The sequence below is a fragment of the Oncorhynchus nerka genome, linkage group LG7, assembly GCF_034236695.1.
Source record: "Oncorhynchus nerka isolate Pitt River linkage group LG7, Oner_Uvic_2.0, whole genome shotgun sequence".
Classification (NCBI taxonomy): Eukaryota; Metazoa; Chordata; class Actinopteri; order Salmoniformes; family Salmonidae; genus Oncorhynchus; species Oncorhynchus nerka.
The window spans coordinates 10914777-10930190 of record NC_088402.1 but is presented as its reverse complement, the minus strand read 5'-3'; positions in this window follow the sequence as shown (position 1 = coordinate 10930190).

Below are 15414 nucleotides of genomic sequence, written 5' to 3'. Positions count from 1 at the left end.
CTGGGCCAGAGATCACCATCTATAATAATATCCCACACTGGGCCAGAGATCACCATCTATAATAATATCACACACTGGGCCAGAGATCACCATCTATAATAATATCCCACACTGGGCCAGAGATCACCATCTATAATAATATCACACACTGGGCCAGAGATCACCATCTATAATAATATCACACACTGGGCCAGAGATCACCATCTATAATAATATCACACACTGGGCCAGAGATCACCATCTATAATAATATCACACACTGGGCCAGAGATCACCATCTATAATAATATCACACACTAGGCCAGAGATCACCATCTATAATAATATCACACACTGGGCCAGAGATCACAATCTATAATATATAATAATATCACACACTGGGCCAGAGATCACCATCTATAATATATAATAATATCACACACTGGGCCAGAGATCACCATCTATAATATATAATAATATCACACACTGGGCCAGAGATCACCATCTATAATATATAATAATATCACACACTGGGCCAGAAATCACCATCTATAATATATAATAATATCCCACACTGGGCCAGAGATCACCATCTATAATATATAATATAATGGATCACCATCACACACTGGGCCAGAGATCACCATCTATAATATATAATAATATCACACACTGGACCAGAGATCACCATCTATAATAATATCCCACACTGGGCCAGAGATCACCATCTATAATATATAATAATATCATCTACACTGGGCCAGAGATCACCATCTATAATAATATCACACACTGGGCCAGAGATCACCATCTATATATATGGGCCAACAATATAATAATATCACACACTGGGCCAGAGATCACCATCTATAATATATAATAATATCCCACACTGGGCCAGAGATCACCATCTATAATAATATCACACACTGGGCCAGAGATCACCATCTATAATATATAATAACATCACACACTGGGCCAGAGATCACCATCTATAATAATATCACACACTGGGCCAGAGATCACCATCTATAATAGATAATAATATCATACACTGGGCCAGAGATCACCATCTATAATATATAATAATATCACACACTGGGCCAGAGATCACCATCTATAATAATATCACACACTGGGCCAGAGATCACCATCTATAATAATATCACACACTGGGCCAGAGATCACCAGCTATAATAATATCACACACTGGGCCAGAGATCACCATCTATAATATATAATAATATCACACACTGGGCCAGAGATCACCATCTATAATATATAATAATATCACACACTGGGCCAGAGATCACCATCTATAATATATAATAATATCACACACTGGGCCAGAGATCACCATCTATAATATATAATAATATCACACACTGGGCCAGAGATCACCATCTATAATAATATCACACACTGGGCCAGAGATCACCATCTATAATATATAATAATATCACACACTGGGCCAGAGATCACCATCTATAATATATAATAATATCACACACTGGGCCAGAGATCACCATCTATAATATATAATAATATCACACACTGGGCCAGAGATCACCATCTATAATAATATCACACACTGGGCCAGAGATCACCATCTATAATATATAATAATATCACACACTGGACCAGAGATCACCATCTATGATATATAATAATATCACACACTGGGCCAGAGATCACCATCTATAATAATATCACACACTGGGCCAGAGATCACCATCTACAATATATAATAATATCACACACTGGGCCAGAGATCACCATCTATAATATGTAATAATATCCCACACTGGGCCAGAGATCACCATCTATAATATATAATAATATCACACACTGGACCAGAGATTCATCTATAATATATAATAATATCACACACTGGGCCAGAGATCACCATCTATAATAATATCACACACTGGGCCAGAGATCACCATCTATAATATATAATAATATCACACACTGGGCCAGAGATCACCATCTATAATATATAATAATATCACACACTGGGCCAGAGATCACCATCTATAATAATATCATACACTGGGCCAGAGATCACCATCTATAATAATATCACACACTGGGCCAGAGATCACCAGCTATAATAATATCACACACTGGGCCAGAGATCACCATCTATAATAATATCACACACTGGCCAGAGATCACCATCTATAATAATATCACACACTGGGCCAGAGATCACCATCTATAATATATAATAATATCACACACTGGGCCAGAGATCACCATCTATAATATATAATAATATCACACACTGGGCCAGAGATCACTATCTATAATATATAATAATATCACACACTGGGCCAGAGATCACCATCTATAATATATAATAATATCACACACTGGGCCAGAGATCACCATCTATAATATATAATAATCACCATCACACACTGGGCCAGAGATCACCATCTATAATAATATCACACACTGGGCCAGAGATCACCATCTATAATAATATCACACACTGGGCCAGAGATCACCATCTATAATAATATCACACACTGGGCCAGAGATCACCATCTATAATAATATCACACACTAGGCCAGAGATCACCATCTATAATAATATCACACACTGGGCCAGAGATCACCATCTATAATATATAATAATATCACACACTGGTCCAGAGATCACCATCTATAATATATAATAATATCACACACTGGGCCAGAGATCACCATCTATAATATATAATAATATCACACACTGGGCCAGAGATCACCATCTATAATATATAATAATATCACACACTGGGCCAGAGATCACCATCTATAATAATATCCCACACTGGGCCAGAGATCACCATCTATAATATATAATAATATCCCACACTGGACCAGAGATCACCATCTATAATAATATCCCACACTGGGCCAGAGATCACCATCTATAATATATAATAATATCCCACACTGGGCCAGAGATCACCATCTATAATAATATCCCACACTGGGCCAGAGATCACCATCTATAATATATAATAATATCCCACACTGGACCAGAGATCACCATCTATAATAATATCCCACACTGGGCCAGAGATCACCATCTATAATATATAATAATATCCCACACTGGGCCAGAGATCACCATCTATAATATATAATAATATCCCACACTGGGCCAGAGATCACCATCTATAATATATAATAATATCCCACACTGGGCCAGAGATCACCATCTATAATATATAATAATATCACACACTGGGCCAGAGATCACCATCTATAATAATATCACACACTGGGCCAGAGATCACCATCTATAATAATATCACCACACACACACTGGGCCAGAGATCACCATCTATAATATATAATAATATCACACACTGGGCCAGAGATCACCATCTATAATAATATCCCACACTGGGCCAGAGATCACCATCTATAATATATAATAATATCCCACACTGGGCCAGAGATCACCATCTATAATATATAATAATATCACACACTGGGCCAGAGATCACCATCTATAATAATATCACACACTGGGCCAGAGATCACCATCTATAATAATATCACACACTGGGCCAGAGATCACCATCTATAATATATAATAATATCACACACTGGGCCAGAGATCACCATCTATAATAATATCACACACTGGGCCAGAGATCACCATCTATAATATATAATAATATCCCACACTGGGCCAGAGATCACCATCTATAATATATAATAATATCCCACACTGGGCCAGAGATCACCATCTATAATATATAATAATATCCCACACTGGACCAGAGATCACCATCTATAATATATAATAATATCCCACACTGGGCCAGAGATCACCATCTATAATAATATCACACACTGGGCCAGAGATCACCATCTATAATAATATCACACACTGGGCCAGAGATCACCATCTATAATATATAATAATATCACACACTGGGCCAGAGATCACCATCTATAATAATATCCCACACTGGGCCAGAGATCACCATCTATAATATATAATAATATCACACACTGGGCCAGAGATCACCATCTATAATATATAATAATATCACACACTGGGCCAGAGATCACCATCTATAATAATATCACACACTGGGCCAGAGATCACCATCTATAATAATATCACACACTGGGCCAGAGATCACCATCTATAATATATAATAATATCACACACTGGGCCAGAGATCACCATCTATAATAATATCACACACTGGGCCAGAGATCACCATCTATAATAATATCCCACACTGGGCCAGAGATCACCATCTATAATAATATCACACACTGGGCCAGAGATCACCATCTATAATAATATAATAATATCCACACTGGGCCAGAGATCACCATCTATAATAATATCACACACTGGGCCAGAGATCACCATCTATAATAATATCACACACTGGGCCAGAGATCACCATCTATAATAATATCACACACTGGGCCAGAGATCACCATCTATAATAATATCACACACTGGGCCAGAGATCACCATCTATAATAATATCACACACTAGGCCAGAGATCACCATCTATAATAATATCACACACTGGGCCAGAGATCACAATCTATAATATATAATAATATCACACACTGGGCCAGAGATCACCATCTATAATATATAATAATATCACACACTGGGCCAGAGATCACCATCTATAATATATAATAATATCACACACTGGGCCAGAGATCACCATCTATAATATATAATAATATCACACACTGGGCCAGAAATCACCATCTATAATATATAATAATATCCCACACTGGGCCAGAGATCACCATCTATAATATATAATAATATCACACACTGGGCCAGAGATCACCATCTATAATATATAATAATATCACACACTGGACCAGAGATCACCATCTATAATAATATCCCACACTGGACCAGAGATCACCATCTATAATATATAATAATATCACACACTGGGCCAGAGATCACCATCTATAATAATATCACACACTGGGCCAGAGATCACCATCTATGATATATAACAATATCACACACTGGGCCAGAGATCACCATCTATAATATATAATAATATCCCACACTGGGCCAGAGATCACCATCTATAATAATATCACACACTGGGCCAGAGATCACCATCTATAATATATAATAACATCACACACTGGGCCAGAGATCACCATCTATAATAATATCACACACTGGGCCAGATATCACCATCTATAATATATAATAATATCACACACTGGACCAGATATCACCATCTATAATACATAATAATATCCCACACTGGGCCAGAGATCACCATCTATAATAATATCACACACTGGGCCAGAGATCACCATCTATAATATATAATAATATCACACACTGGGCCAGAGATCACCATCTATAATAATATCACACACTGGGCCAGAGATCACCATCTATAATATATAATAATATCACACACTGGGCCAGAGATCACCATCTATAATAATATCACACACTGTGCCAGAGATCACCATCTATAATATATAATAATATCACACACTGGGCCAGAGATCACCATCTATAATAATATCACACACTGGGCCAGAGATCACCATCTATAATAGATAATAATATCATACACTGGGCCAGAGATCACCATCTATAATATATAATAATATCACACACTGGGCCAGAGATCACCATCTATAATAATATCACACACTAGGCCAGAGATCACCATCTATAATAATATCACACACTGGGCCAGAGATCACCAGCTATAATAATATCACACACTGGGCCAGAGATCACCATCTATAATATATAATAATATCACACACTGGGCCAGAGATCACCATCTATAATATATAATAATATCACACACTGGGCCAGAGATCACCATCTATAATATATAATAATATCACACACTGGGCCAGAGATCACCATCTATAATATATAATAATATCACACACTGGGCCAGAGATCACCATCTATAATAATATCACACACTGGGCCAGAGATCACCATCTATAATAATATCACACACTGGACCAGAGATCACCATCTATAATATATAATAATATCACACACTGGGCCAGAGATCACCATCTATAATATATAATAATATCACACACTGGGCCAGAGATCACCATCTATAATATATAATAATATCACACACTGGGCCAGAGATCACCATCTATAATAATATCACACACTGGGCCAGAGATCACCATCTATAATATATAATAATATCACACACTGGACCAGAGATCACCATCTATGATATATAATAATATCACACACTGGGCCAGAGATCACCATCTATAATAATATCACACACTGGGCCAGAGATCACCATCTATAATATATAATAATATCACACACTGGGCCAGAGATCACCATCTATAATATGTAATAATATCCCACACTGGGCCAGAGATCACCATCTATAATATATAATAATATCACACACTGGGCCAGAGATCACCATCTATAATAATATCATACACTGGGCCAGAGATCACCATCTATAATAATATCACACTGGGCCAGAGATCACCATCTATAATAATATCACACACTGGGCCAGAGATCACCATCTATAATAATATCACACACTAGGCCAGAGATCACCATCTATAATAATATCACACACTGGGCCAGAGATCACCATCTATAATATATAATAATATCACACACTGGGCCAGAGATCACCATCTATAATATATAATAATATCACACACTGGGCCAGAGATCACTATCTATAATATATAATAATATCACACACTGGGCCAGAGATCACCATCTATAATATATAATAATATCACACACTGGGCCAGAGATCACCATCTATAATATATAATAATATCACACACTGGGCCAGAGATCACCATCTATAATAATATCACACACTGGGCCAGAGATCACCATCTATAATAATATCACACACTGGACCAGAGATCACCATCTATAATATATAATAATATCACACACTGGGCCAGAGATCACCATCTATAATATATAATAATATCACACACTGGGCCAGAGATCACCATCTATAATATATAATAATATCACACACTGGGCCAGAGATCACCATCTATAATAATATAATAATATCCCACACTGGGCCAGAGATCACCATCTATAATATATAATAATATCACACACTGGTCCAGAGATCACCATCTATAATATATAATAATATCACACACTGGACCAGAGATCACCATCTATAATATATAATAATATCACACACTGGGCCAGAGATCACCATCTATAATATATAATAATATCACACACTGGTCCAGAGATCACCATCTATAATAATATCACACACTGGACCAGAGATCACCATCTATAATATATAATAATATCACACACTGGGCCAGAGATCACCATCTATAATAATATCACACACTGGGCCAGAGATCACCATCTATAATAATATCACACACTGGGCCAGAGATCACCATCTATAATAATATCACACACTGGGCCAGAGATCACCATCTATAATAATATCACACACTGGGCCAGAGATCACCATCTATAATAATATCACACACTGGGCCAGAGATCACCATCTATAATATATAATAATCACACACTGGGCCAGAGATCACCATCTATAATATAATATAATAATATCACACACTGGGCCAGAGATCACCATCTATAATATATAATAATATCACACACTGGGCCAGAGATCACCATCTATAATATATAATAATATCACACACTGGGCCAGAGATCACCATCTATAATAATATCACACACTGGGCCAGAGATCACCATCTATAATAATATCACACACTGGACCAGAGATCACCATCTATAATATATAATAATATCACACACTGGGCCAGAGATCACCATCTATAATATATAATAATATCACACACTGGGCCAGAGATCACCATCTATAATATATAATAATATCACACACTGGGCCAGAGATCACCATCTATAATAATATAATAATATCACACACTGGACCAGAGATCACCATCTATAATATATAATAATATCACACACTGGGCCAGAGATCACCATCTATAATATATAATAATATCACACACTGGTCCAGAGATCACCATCTATAATAATATCACACACTGGACCAGAGATCACCATCTATAATATATAATAATATCCCACACTGGGCCAGAGATCACCATCTATAATATATAATAATATCACACACTGGGCCAGAGATCACCATCTATAATATGTAATAATATCCCACACTGGGCCAGAGATCACCATCTATAATATATAATAATATCACACACTGGACCAGAGATTCATCTATAATATATAATAATATCACACACTGGGCCAGAGATCACCATCTATAATAATATCACACACTGGGCCAGAGATCACCATCTATAATATATAATAATATCACACACTGGGCCAGAGATCACCATCTATAATATATAATAATATCACACACTGGGCCAGAGATCACCATCTATAATAATATCATACACTGGGCCAGAGATCACCATCTATAATAATATCACACACTGGGCCAGAGATCACCAGCTATAATAATATCACACACTGGGCCAGAGATCACCATCTATAATAATATCACACACTAGGCCAGAGATCACCATCTATAATAATATCACACACTGGGCCAGAGATCACCATCTATAATATATAATAATATCACACACTGGGCCAGAGATCACCATCTATAATATATAATAATATCACACACTGGGCCAGAGATCACTATCTATAATATATAATAATATCACACACTGGGCCAGAGATCACCATCTATAATATATAATAATATCACACACTGGGCCAGAGATCACCATCTATAATATATAATAATATCACACACTGGGCCAGAGATCACCATCTATAATAATATCACACACTGGGCCAGAGATCACCATCTATAATAATATCACACACTGGACCAGAGATCACCATCTATAATATATAATAATATCACACACTGGGCCAGAGATCACCATCTATAATATATAATAATATCACACACTGGGCCAGAGATCACCATCTATAATATATAATAATATCACACACTGGGCCAGAGATCACCATCTATAATAATATAACTGGGCCAGAGATCATCTATAATATATATCCACACTGGGCCAGAGATCACCATCTATAATATATAATAATATCACACACTGGTCCAGAGATCACCATCTATAATATATAATAATATCACACACTGGACCAGAGATCACCATCTATAATATATAATAATATCACACACTGGGCCAGAGATCACCATCTATAATATATAATAATATCACACACTGGTCCAGAGATCACCATCTATAATAATATCACACACTGGACCAGAGATCACCATCTATAATATATAATAATATCACACACTGGGCCAGAGATCACCATCTATAATAATATCACACACTGGGCCAGAGATCACCATCTATAATAATATCACACACTGGGCCAGAGATCACCATCTATAATAATATCACACACTGGGCCAGAGATCACCATCTATAATAATATCACACACTAAGCCAGAGATCACCATCTATAATAATATCACACACTGGGCCAGAGATCACCATCTATAATATATAATAATATCACACACGGGGCCAGAGATCACCATCTATAATATATAATAATATCACACACTGGGCCAGAGATCACCATCTATAATATATAATAATATCACACACTGGGCCAGAGATCACTATCTATAATATATAATAATATCACACACTGGGCCAGAGATCACCATCTATAATATATAATAATATCACACACTGGGCCAGAGATCACCATCTATAATATATAATAATATCACACACTGGGCCAGAGATCACCATCTATAATAATATCACACACTGGGCCAGAGATCACCATCTATAATAATATCACACACTGGACCAGAGATCACCATCTATAATATATAATAATATCACACACTGGGCCAGAGATCACCATCTATAATATATAATAATATCACACACTGGGCCATAGATCACCATCTATAATATATAATAATATCACACACTGGGCCAGAGATCACCATCTATAATAATATAATAATATCACACACTGGACCAGAGATCACCATCTATAATATATAATAATATCACACACTGGGCCAGAGATCACCATCTATAATATATAATAATATCACACACTGGTCCAGAGATCACCATCTATAATAATATCACACACTGGACCAGAGATCACCATCTATAATATATAATAATATCCCACACTGGGCCAGAGATCACCATCTATAATATATAATAATATCACACACTGGGCCAGAGATCACCATCTATAATAATATAATAATATCACACACTGGGCCAGAGATCACCATCTATAATATATAATAATATCCCACACTGGGCCAGAGATCACCATCTATAATAATATCCCACACTGGACCAGAGATCACCATCTATAATAATATAATAATATCCCACACTGGGCCAGAGATCACCATCTATAATATATAATAATATCACACACTGGTCCAGAGATCACCATCTATAATATATAATAATATCACACACTGGACCAGAGATCACCATCTATAATAATATAATAATATCCCACACTGGGCCAGAGATCACCATCTATAATATATAATAATATCACACACTGGTCCAGAGATCACCATCTATAATATATAATAATATCACACACTGGACCAGATATCACCATCTATAATATATAATAATATCCCACACTGGGCCAGAGATCACCATCTATAATAATATCACACACTGGGCCAGAGATCACCATCTATAATATATAATAATATCACACACTGGGCCAGAGATCACCATCTATAATAATATCACACACTGGGCCAGAGATCACCATCTATAATATATAATAATATCACACACTGGGCCAGAGATCACCATCTATAATAATATCACACACTGGGCCAGAGATCACCATCTATAATATATAATAATATCACACACTGGGCCAGAGATCACCATCTATAATAATATCACACACTGGGCCAGAGATCACCATCTATAATAATATCCCACACTGGGCCAGAGATCAACATCTATAATATATAATAATATCACACACTGGGCCAGAGATCACCATCTATAATAATATCCCACACTGGGCCAGAGATCTCCATCTATAATATATAATAATATCCCACACTGGACCACAGATCACCATCTATAATAATATCACACACTGGGCCAGAGATCACCATCTATAATAATATCACACACTGGGCCAGAGATCACCATCTATAATAATATCACACACTGGGCCAGAGATCACCATCTATAATATATAATAATATCCCACACTGGACCACAGATCACCATCTATAATAATATCACACACTGGGCCAGAGATCACCATCTATAATAATATCACACACTGGGCCAGAGATCACCATCTATAATAATATCACACACTGGGCCAGAGATCACCATCTATAATAATATCACACACTGGGCCAGAGATCACCATCTATAATATATAATAATTTCACACACTGGGCCAGAGATCACCATCTATAATATATAATAATATCCCACACTGGGCCAGAGATCACCATCTATAATATATAATAATATCACACACTGGACCAGAGATCACCATCTATAATATATAATAATATCCCACACTGGTCCAGAGATCACCATCTATAATAATATAATAATATCACACACTGGGCCAGAGATCACCATCTATAATAATATCACACACTGGGCCAGAGATCACCATCTATAATATATAATAATATCACACACTGGGCCAGAGATCACCATCTATAATAATATCACACACTGGGCCAGAGATCACCATCTATAATAATATCCCACACTGGGCCAGAGATCAACATCTATAATATATAATAATATCACATACTGGGCCAGAGATCACCATCTATAATAATATCCCACACTGGGCCAGAGATCACCATCTATAATATATAATAATATCCCACACTGGACCACAGATCACCATCTATAATAATATCACACACTGGGCCAGAGATCACCATCTATAATAATATCACACACTGGGCCAGAGATCACCATCTATAATAATATCACACACTGGGCCAGAGATCACCATCTATAATAATATCACACACTGGGCCAGAGATCACCATCTATAATAATATCCCACACTGGGCCAGAGATCACCATCTATAATATATAATAATTTCACACACTGGGCCAGAGATCACCATCTATAATATATAATAATATCCCACACTGGGCCAGAGATCACCATCTATAATATATAATAATATCACACACTGGACCAGAGATCACCATCTATAATATATAATAATATCCCACACTGGGCCAGAGATCACCATCTATAATAATATAATAATATCACACACTGGACCAGAGATCACCATCTATAATATATAATAATATCACACACTGGGCCAGAGATCACCATCTATAATATATAATAATATCCCACACTGGGCCAGAGATCACCATCTATAATATATAATAATATCACACACTGGGCCAGAGATCACCATCTATAATAATATCACACACTGGACCAGAGATCACCATCTATAATATATAATAATATCCCACACTGGGCCAGAGATCACCATCTATAATATATAATAATATCACACACTGGGCCAGAGATCACCATCTATAATAATATCACACACTGGGCCAGAGATCACCATCTATAATAATATCACACACTGGGCCAGAGATCACCATCTATAATAATATCACACACTGGGCCAGAGATCACCATCTATAATATATAATAATATCCCACACTGGACCACAGATCACCATCTATAATAATATCACACACTGGGCCAGAGATCACCATCTATAATAATATCACACACTGGGCCAGAGATCACCATCTATAATAATATCACACACTGGGCCAGAGATCACCATCTATAATAATATCACACACTGGGCCAGAGATCACCATCTATAATATATAATAATTTCACACACTGGGCCAGAGATCACCATCTATAATATATAATAATATCCCACACTGGGCCAGAGATCACCATCTATAATATATAATAATATCACACACTGGACCAGAGATCACCATCTATAATATATAATAATATCCCACACTGGGCCAGAGATCACCATCTATAATAATATAATAATATCACACACTGGGCCAGAGATCACCATCTATAATATATAATAATATCACACACTGGGCCAGAGATCACCATCTATAATAATATCACACACTGGGCCAGAGATCACCATCTATAATAATATCCCACACTGGACCAGAGATCACCATCTATAATATATAATAATATCACACACTGGGCCAGAGATCACCATCTATAATATATAATAATATCACACACTGGGCCAGAGATCACCATCTATAATATATAATAATATCACACACTGGGCCAGAGATCACCATCTATAATATATAATAATATCACACACTGGGCCAGAGATCACCATCTATAATAATATCCCACACTGGGCCAGAGATCACCATCTATAATATATAATAATATCCCACACTGGGCCAGAGATCACCATCTATAATATAAAATAATATCACACACTGGGCCAGAGATCACCATCTATAATATATAATAATATCACACACTGGGCCAGAGATCACCATCTATAATATATAATAATATCACACACTGGGCCAGAGATCACCATCTATAATATATAATAATATCACACACTGGGCCAGAGATCACCATCTATAATATATAATAATATCCCACACTGGGTCAGAGATCACCATCTATAATAATATCCCACACTGGGCCAGAGATCACCATCTATAATATATAATAATATCCCACACTGGGCCAGAGATCACCATCTATAATATATAATAATATCACACACTGGGCCAGAGATCACCATCTATAATATATAATAATATCCCACACTGGGCCAGAGATCACCATCTATAATATATAATAATATCACACACTGGGCCAGAGATCACCATCTATAATAATATCACACACTGGGCCAGAGATCACCATCTATAATAATATCACACACTGGGCCAGAGATCACCATCTATAATAATATCACACACTGGGCCAGAGATCACCAACTATAATAATATCACACACTGGGCCAGAGATCACCATCTATAATATATAATAATATCCCACACTGGGCCAGAGATCACCATCTATAATAATATCACACACTGGGCCAGAGATCACCATCTATAATATATAATAATATCCCACACTGGGCCAGAGATCACCATCTATAATAATATCACACACTGGGCCAGAGATCACCAACTATAATAATATCACACACTGGGCCAGAGATCACCATCTATGATATATAATAATATCACACACTGGGCCAGAGATCACCATCTATAATAATATCACACACTGGGCCAGAGATCACCATCTATAATATATAATAATATCACACACTGGGCCAGAGATCACCATCTATAATATGTAATAATATCCCACACTGGGCCAGAGATCACCATCTATAATATATAATAATATCACACACTGGACCAGAGATTCATCTATAATATATAATAATATCACACACTGGGCCAGAGATCACCATCTATAATAATATCACACACTGGGCCAGAGATCACCATCTATAATATATAATAATATCACACACTGGGCCAGAGATCACCATCTATAATATATAATAATATCACACACTGGGCCAGAGATCACCATCTATAATAATATCACACACTGGGCCAGAGATCACCATCTATAATAATATCACACACTAGGCCAGAGATCACCATCTATAATAATATCACACACTGGGCCAGAGATCACCATCTATAATATATAATAATATCATAATATATAATAATATCACACACTGGGCCAGAGATCACCATCTATAATATATAATAATATCACACACTGGGCCAGAGATCACCATCTATAATATATAATAATATCACACACTGGGCCAGAGATCACCATCTATAATATATAATAATATCACACACTGGGCCAGAGATCACCATCTATAATATATAATAATATCACACACTGGGCCAGAGATCACCATCTATATAATAATATCACACACTGGGCCAGAGATCACCATCTATAATAATATCACACACTGGACCAGAGATCACCATCTATAATATATAATAATATCACACACTGGGCCAGAGATCACCATCTATAATATATAATAATATCACACACTGGACCAGAGATCACCATCTATAATATATAATAATATCCCACACTGGGCCAGAGATCACCATCTATAATAATATAACACTGGGCCAGAGATCACCAACTATAATAATATCACACACTGGGGCAGAGATCACCATCTATAATAATATAATAATATCCCACACTGGGCCAGAGATCACCATCTATAATATATAATAATATCACACACTGGTCCAGAGATCACCATCTATAATATATAATAATATC